Here is a 6,944-nt window from a genome sequence, read left to right as displayed (position 1 = left end):
TCACCCTCAGTGTTCTGTGAATCTCCAGCTCTAAGTCATCAAGTCATTTCCTGACGTCTTCAGTTTATTTAATTTGAGTTCAGGACTCAACTGACCCCAGAGTTTCTCATTTGTGTCTTTCTGTCCAAATAAACTCTGAGATATTCCTGGTGTGAATCTCAGCAGCAGCTCAACGAGCTCCTTCACTATCACAACAAGCACAAGAGGGAACCAGACGGTTTCATGTTTATAGCTTTTATATATTTATATATTTAGAAAAGCAGAAAATACATTTCTCTCTGGAATTTAGCAGATTTACTGTGATTCTCATTTTCCAAAATGTTCTCAGGGTTTTAAACGTCCCAGATTTCTAACAACGTTCCTCAGGCTTCAAACCATCGAGGTCCTCACTGACACAGAAGTAGACACACAATCTCTCACACACACACACACACATACACAGACACACACACACTCGGGGCGTGGCGTCCTAGCAGTTCTCTCTTCTCTGTGAGATGAGTCTTCAGCAGAATTCCTCACAGAGAATTCATCCAATATCTGTTGCAGAGGAAAGACGAGAAATTAGTTTTCTGCTCTCGGCTGATATGAAACAATATGAGCTGCAGTGTTTGCAGTGTGTGTGTGTGTGTGTGTGTGTCTGTGTGTGTGTGTCTGTGTGTGTGTGTGTGTGTGTGTCTGTGTGTGTGTGTCACCCTCACCCTCCTCGTCTCCTCATCTCCCGAGCTCCTCAGAAAAGATCAAAGCTGCAGGAATCTAAAGTTTCAGTGTGAGTCGGAGCTTCAGGAGAGTAAACACACACTTCACCTGACGTGGCTCCGGCAGAGAAACACAACTTCAACAATATTAAAGGTTTCACTCTTTAAAACGACAATAAAACACAACAACAAATATAACACCAGAGGTGGAAACTTCCATCCGTGTTCCTGAGAGTCGACTGAACATCTCCATGGAAGACTGAGAATCTAAATATATATAATATATATAAATATAATGTTTGTGTTTAACATATCAACACCGAACCTTTAATATTGATTATCAATGAATGTTTATCTGAGACGTTACAGTAACAACAGTTTGATCCAGTTAATGAAGGATGAGTCTGATCTGTAGAGAGGTGTGTGTGTGTGTGTGTGTGTGTGTTTGTGTGTGTGTGTTTCTCTGTGTGTGTGTGTCTGTGTGTGTGTGTGTGTGTGTGTGTGTCTGTGTGTGTGTGTCTGTGTGTGTGTGTCTGACCTGAGGGCTGACAACAGCAGAGCTCTGATTTGCTGCAGCTGTTCAAATCTCTTACACCTTTTCCTCCTGTGAGTGAATGTTAAATAAATCAGAAAGATTGTTGGAATTTTTCTGGAGTTAGTTCATGAATTCACAAACAGAATGAGATTATTTTAGTTTGGTCCATGTCCCATCAGCTAACATGGAGGAGGAGGGTTTACTACCTGAACTGCAGCCAGCCACTAGGGGGCGATACATCTTGATCTACAGTCTCTGGAACTGGCCGAGTCGTGAGCTGATCAAAACTCTTTCCTCTCTCACACTTCAGCCTCACCTCAGTATCGTGATGTTCTTGTCCCTGGCTCCGCCTCTCGCCCCCCCCCCCCCCCCACCCCCCCCTGTGTGAAGCGGTAACGAGCGAGGTCGCTGTTTCCCAAACGACTGTCATGTTAATCCGCTCAGACGCCACAGTCTCTCCTGGTAATCTGAAGGTCTGAACGTGTTCTCCGTTATTGCTTCTCCTCCGACTCCACACATTATTACAACTTCTTTATGTATTTGTTTTCTGCGGCGGCGGCGAGGAGATGAGAGGCGTCAGAACATCCTCCCGTCCCGACCTCGCTGGACCACGTGTGTGTGTGTGTGTGTGTTTGTGTGTGTGTGTGTGTTCATGGAAATGAGGGAACTTGTCGCCCGGTGCAACAGCTCGGCTCATTGATGTGTTTTTAATATATTCCTGAACCACTGCAGCTCCGGCTCAGAGGGAATCGGTTCCATCGCGGGTCGGACACACAGATAATAAAGCTTGTTAGAGCAGATTCACTCATTGTTGATGTAAATGTGTCTTGTGAGATTTCTCCACAATAGGAAAAATACAAAATATGAGCAAACGAGACAAACGACTAACAAGCGAACAGACAAAGGGAAACAGGACGTGATCACATCCCAGGGACTTCAATCAAATCAGAGCCCGGTCGGTTGAGGCTGGAAAACTCCAAAGAAGAAACAAGTCAGAATACAAAACTCTCAGGGACGGAAGAGTCGAGTGAACGTGAGAGGAGAACGAGTCATTATTATTATTATTATTAACTGAGGAATATTTCCTGATCGGGCCTCAACAGAAGCTCAAGACCTACATCTCTTCAGGGAATACAAAAGAACGCTTGCTGACTTCACTGCTGCTTTCCCCTCTAACTTTATAATATTGTATTTTACAATTAAATGTAGATAGCCTGTTATATATTTGAAGACCAGTGTCGTCTGTATGAATATGAGAATGAAAGAACAAGGAAATGTTTTGGACAATCTGAAGACGTACACAGCTGTTAATATTGAGGTGAGATAATATATAGTAATTGTTGATTTTCAATAATGAATACTGACGTCTGTAAATACACACTTAAATATATTTCCCACATTATAACACTCATTCTTGCCAGAAGTTCCTTTTAAGTACTTTATGCTTTATGTACTAATTTCTACTAGTTACTAAAAAGTTTGTGAAAGTGGGAGAGGGATCGATTGAAATAAATAAAGGAATTTAGGGAGGATTGACATTTTAATTATATTAATACGGCCTGACATAGAGATCGGCATTGACATCCACCTACTCAAAGATTCGCTTGTGGATCATAGTTGAGAGAGACTATATTCTCAATTTCCGGGACTATTTTGATTCCTAAATAGTTAAATCCCTCCTGGGTAGCTGAAAAGGGGGTAACTAGTTTTGGGTTTTGTCTTTCATGTTCATTCAGAAATAGTATGGCTGACTTTGAGCTATTAACTTTGCAGCCAGAGAATTCTCCAAACGATTTGGTTAGTTCAGCGAAGAAGTTCCTTTTAAGTACTTAATGCTTTATGTACTAATTTCTAGATTTGAGCCACCGAGCGGCAGCGGCAGCGACGTGGGTTTGGCAGCAGAGATGCTCAGATGTGGATGTGAAGGTAAATCCTGCTGCCACCTCCCTGGCTGTCACAGGGAATAGGAATATTTCACTACAGGAGAATATGGCAGAGATTGCAGATTCTCCAGAGTGAACAGAGTGTGTGTGTGGGGGGGGGGGCGGGCTGTTATCATGCAGCAGCTTCTACAACAGAAATCAATGCAGATGTGTTTTTCTTCTTCTGCTCGATGTGGTTTCTTTGGTTGCGGCGTGTTTTCTTTACCTGAACTTCACCACAACAACTTCCTGGATTCAGCTCCTGGAGAAACATGGATGGAACCGTGGAGATGAATCAGGAAGAGAAGCAGCTGCTGAGGTTTGAGTCTCGGCTCCTTCTCAAGGTTTTATTCAATACTCAATATTTTAAAGAATTAGTTCTGAGTCCTGCAGCAGTCACAGGTTTGGTTCCACCCGTCTCTTCCTTCTCCAAATGTCACACTGGTTTTGTTGCATCAATGAAGGTGAAATGCCAAAAAAAAAATATCACAAATTCTTCCTGAGGATAAATCTGCTTTCAGACACGCTGTGAAATCCAGACATTCTCAAAATGTCTGAGTCGGAGCCTCCAGACTTTCTGAGACTCTCTCCGGTCGGATCCGAGGTCAAACTCTGCAGAATGAAAAAGAAACAAGGAAAACACAAAAAGAAAACAAATATCTGCGGCTGAAAAGCAGAACCACACATGAAGACGACTCCAAGGAAGATGAGAAACTCAAACACCTGATCTCAGCTCCCTCCTGTCTCCGGGCTGCGGACCCCTGGGTGGTCCGCTCCTGGCGGCTCACCAGTCACGTTGCATTGAGTTAGATTTGATTTCCACTCCTCTCCTGCACAGGTCAGAGGTTTTGCATCGTCCCGGCAGAGAATTATTCCTTTAAGGTCCAAACAAACCAAAGTCTTGCTGCTTGTGAGTTTATCGGACTTGGTTTTACTTCCCTCCAGCTCTGGTCTGATAACTGAACATCATGTTTTAAAGCTGCAGGGAAGAGAATTCCCACAACTCCCAGTCCCGTGAACTGGTCAACAACAAGTGGACTGTGATGAATCAGCTGTTTGCATGTTTACGTTTGAATGCTGAAGTGAAACCTGCGGCTGTCGTGTTGAAGGTCGAACTCAGACTAATGCTGAAATGAAAACATTCAGCAGAAATGTGCATAATTAATATTTAATGGTCTAAACTACGTGTGAAGCTGCTGGTTGGGTCCTTTAGCCTTGAGGAGAAGCTCCATAGCTGAGAAGAGAAGAATATCCAGAACATTTGGAAATGTTTTTCTTTGTCTTTACAGCGAATCAAAGATCAGAAGAAAAAAAAGATTTCAATTCCTTTTTCAGAGTCAAGGACGGAAGAGAAACAACGAGTGAGAAAAGACAAAACAACGAAAGATCATCGTCTCCTGCGGAAGAAGAGAAAGAAAGTCTGGCCTTGCCCGAGTCGAGGCCTCTTTGCATTATTCAACCAACCAACACACAAACACACACACACACACACACACACACTCCTGCTCCCAGTCTGCCACAGCCTCTGGAATCACATGAAGATCCACTGAAAGCACCGAGGAGGAATAAGTAACGACAAATTGGATTTGATCTGCGTTTGGCTTTGAGTCCAAATTCAATCCGCTGGGTTTCATCATTTTAATGGAGCAAAATGATGAAGCTCAAACTCTCCAGAAATAGATTCTGTAGTAAAAACATCAGAGTAAACAGCAGAGAGCAGCTGCAGGTCCAGAATCTCTCCAGCCCGACGATGAACGACTGGAAGAGTTCGATCCATCACGTGAGGAAGTCGACCGGCGAAGCCTCCAACATCACTTTAAAGTTTTATAGGAAAAACTGTGAATTTACTTCCTGTCAACAGTGAAAAGTTTAACATAACTTTGTTCCCAACTTGGATCTGATGGGCGATCGAATTCAAAACTCTCTGTTAGAATATATCTTAGTTCACTCAGCTGTGACAAAGACGAGGATTAGTTTCTTTCTTTAGTTTGTACCTAGGGTTGCAAAGGGGAGGAAAGTTTCCACAGGAATGTTAAGCTCGGGAATTTGGGGAATTTTGAAAAAAAAAAACTATGCAAATTAAACGCTGAGCAATAAAAACATTATTCAAAACTCTGTTTTAAAGATGTATGGAACGTTGAGTTTCAACCCTCCACTGGTCATTCTTCCATCACATGCACAGATAACTCCCAGCATGCTTCACTCTACAGCAGGGCTACTGAGGCCTGCTGTAGAGTGCAGGACGAGTCAGGTAAGTTTCTATGATATTACTGGGAAAATATATTAGCATGCTGATTGAGGATTGTTCATCTGTTCATCTAGACTATTTCCATTCATTTATCCATCAATTGTAAAATATGTTTACAGACGATTCCAATTGTTTGGCTAACTATTTATATCTCTGGCATTGCATTAGTGTTTTTTTACAAACTTTTTTCTCATCTTATTCTACAGAACAATGCCACGTGCACTCTCTCATGTGTGGAGACATTTCCCCTCATCCAATGTAGAAGGAAAGGCTGTGTACATTTGCAAATACTGTGCAAAGACCTATGTTAAGAATGACACAACGATGCAGAAGCATATAGTCAAGTGCCCAAAGTTTCCTCAGGGCTCAAATCAGCCTATGACAAAACAAAATGTTTATATTTATGTCTGTATATGACAAGGTAAATACAGTTAGTATAAATTACCCACAACATTTCCAGTTTATTCCCGTTAATTCCAGTTAATTCCTGTTAATTCCCATGGAAAGTTTCCAACTTTGAATATTCACGGAATTTTGCAACCCTATTTGTACCTGATGTTAAATCTTGTTAAAAGTCTTAATGGCGGTGGCGTCTGTATCCAGGATGTTTTGGCTTCGTGTTTGAACGACAGGAGGAAGTTGGAGACGCGTCGTCCATCTTGATTCACAGCCATCGATCAGAGCGCTGCCATATTGTTCATTAACGTGTTATCAATCTCTCGTATCTTCCTGTAGTTTTAATTCATATTTGTCCAAGTTGTCAAATCTGATCAACGAGTCGTCACTTGACTCCGACTGACGGCGGCTCAGCGCTCTGACCGCCTCCCCCCTTCAAGGTCACTCGGGCCGAGCGTCACGCCGGCAGTTTAACGAGAGCCCGCCCACCTCCCGCCGTCACGCCGGACATCAGCGGTGGACGTGCAGAAGGTCATCAGAGACGCCGCCGCAGCCGGGGGGGCACCTCGCCGTGCTCCACCTGCGGAGGGCGGGTCGATGATCTATCGCTCCCATCACGGCTGGTTATGAATTAGCATCATTAGCTCAATGATGATGATGATGATGATGATGATGATGATGACAAAGGGTGATGATCATGATGCTGGTTTCCATGGAGACGGAGTCAGAGGGTAAAAAAACTGTGCAACTCTTTTGGTCCTAAGTCGCAAAAGAAGATGATTTGGGTTTTTAAGGAGGACAATTCCTGAGAGGAGGAGGAAGAGAAGAGGAAGAGAAGAAGAGGAGAAGAGGAAGAGTCAGTGCGAAGGACGAGGAAAGAAGGAAAGATGACAAAGGGACGAACATAGAACTTCAGATAAGGAGGAGAGAGGAAGAGGAGGAAATAAGGAGAGGACAGAAAAGAAGGAGGAATTGATTGAAAAGAGAAATGAAGATGGAAGGAAAGAAGAAAAAGAGAAGAGAAAAGAGTGATAGAGTGGAGGAGAGAAAAAGAGCAAGCAACCCAGTCGCCAGCATCACTTAGAGTCCTTTACTTTATTCTCCTCCTCATTTCCTCACCTCTTCTCTCTCTCACTCCCTCCTCACTC

This window comes from Limanda limanda, chromosome 10 (assembly GCF_963576545.1).
Source record: "Limanda limanda chromosome 10, fLimLim1.1, whole genome shotgun sequence".
NCBI classification, from domain to species: Eukaryota; Metazoa; Chordata; class Actinopteri; order Pleuronectiformes; family Pleuronectidae; genus Limanda; species Limanda limanda.
The sequence above is the reverse complement of the archived record's forward strand: the minus strand, read 5'-3'. Positions refer to the sequence as shown.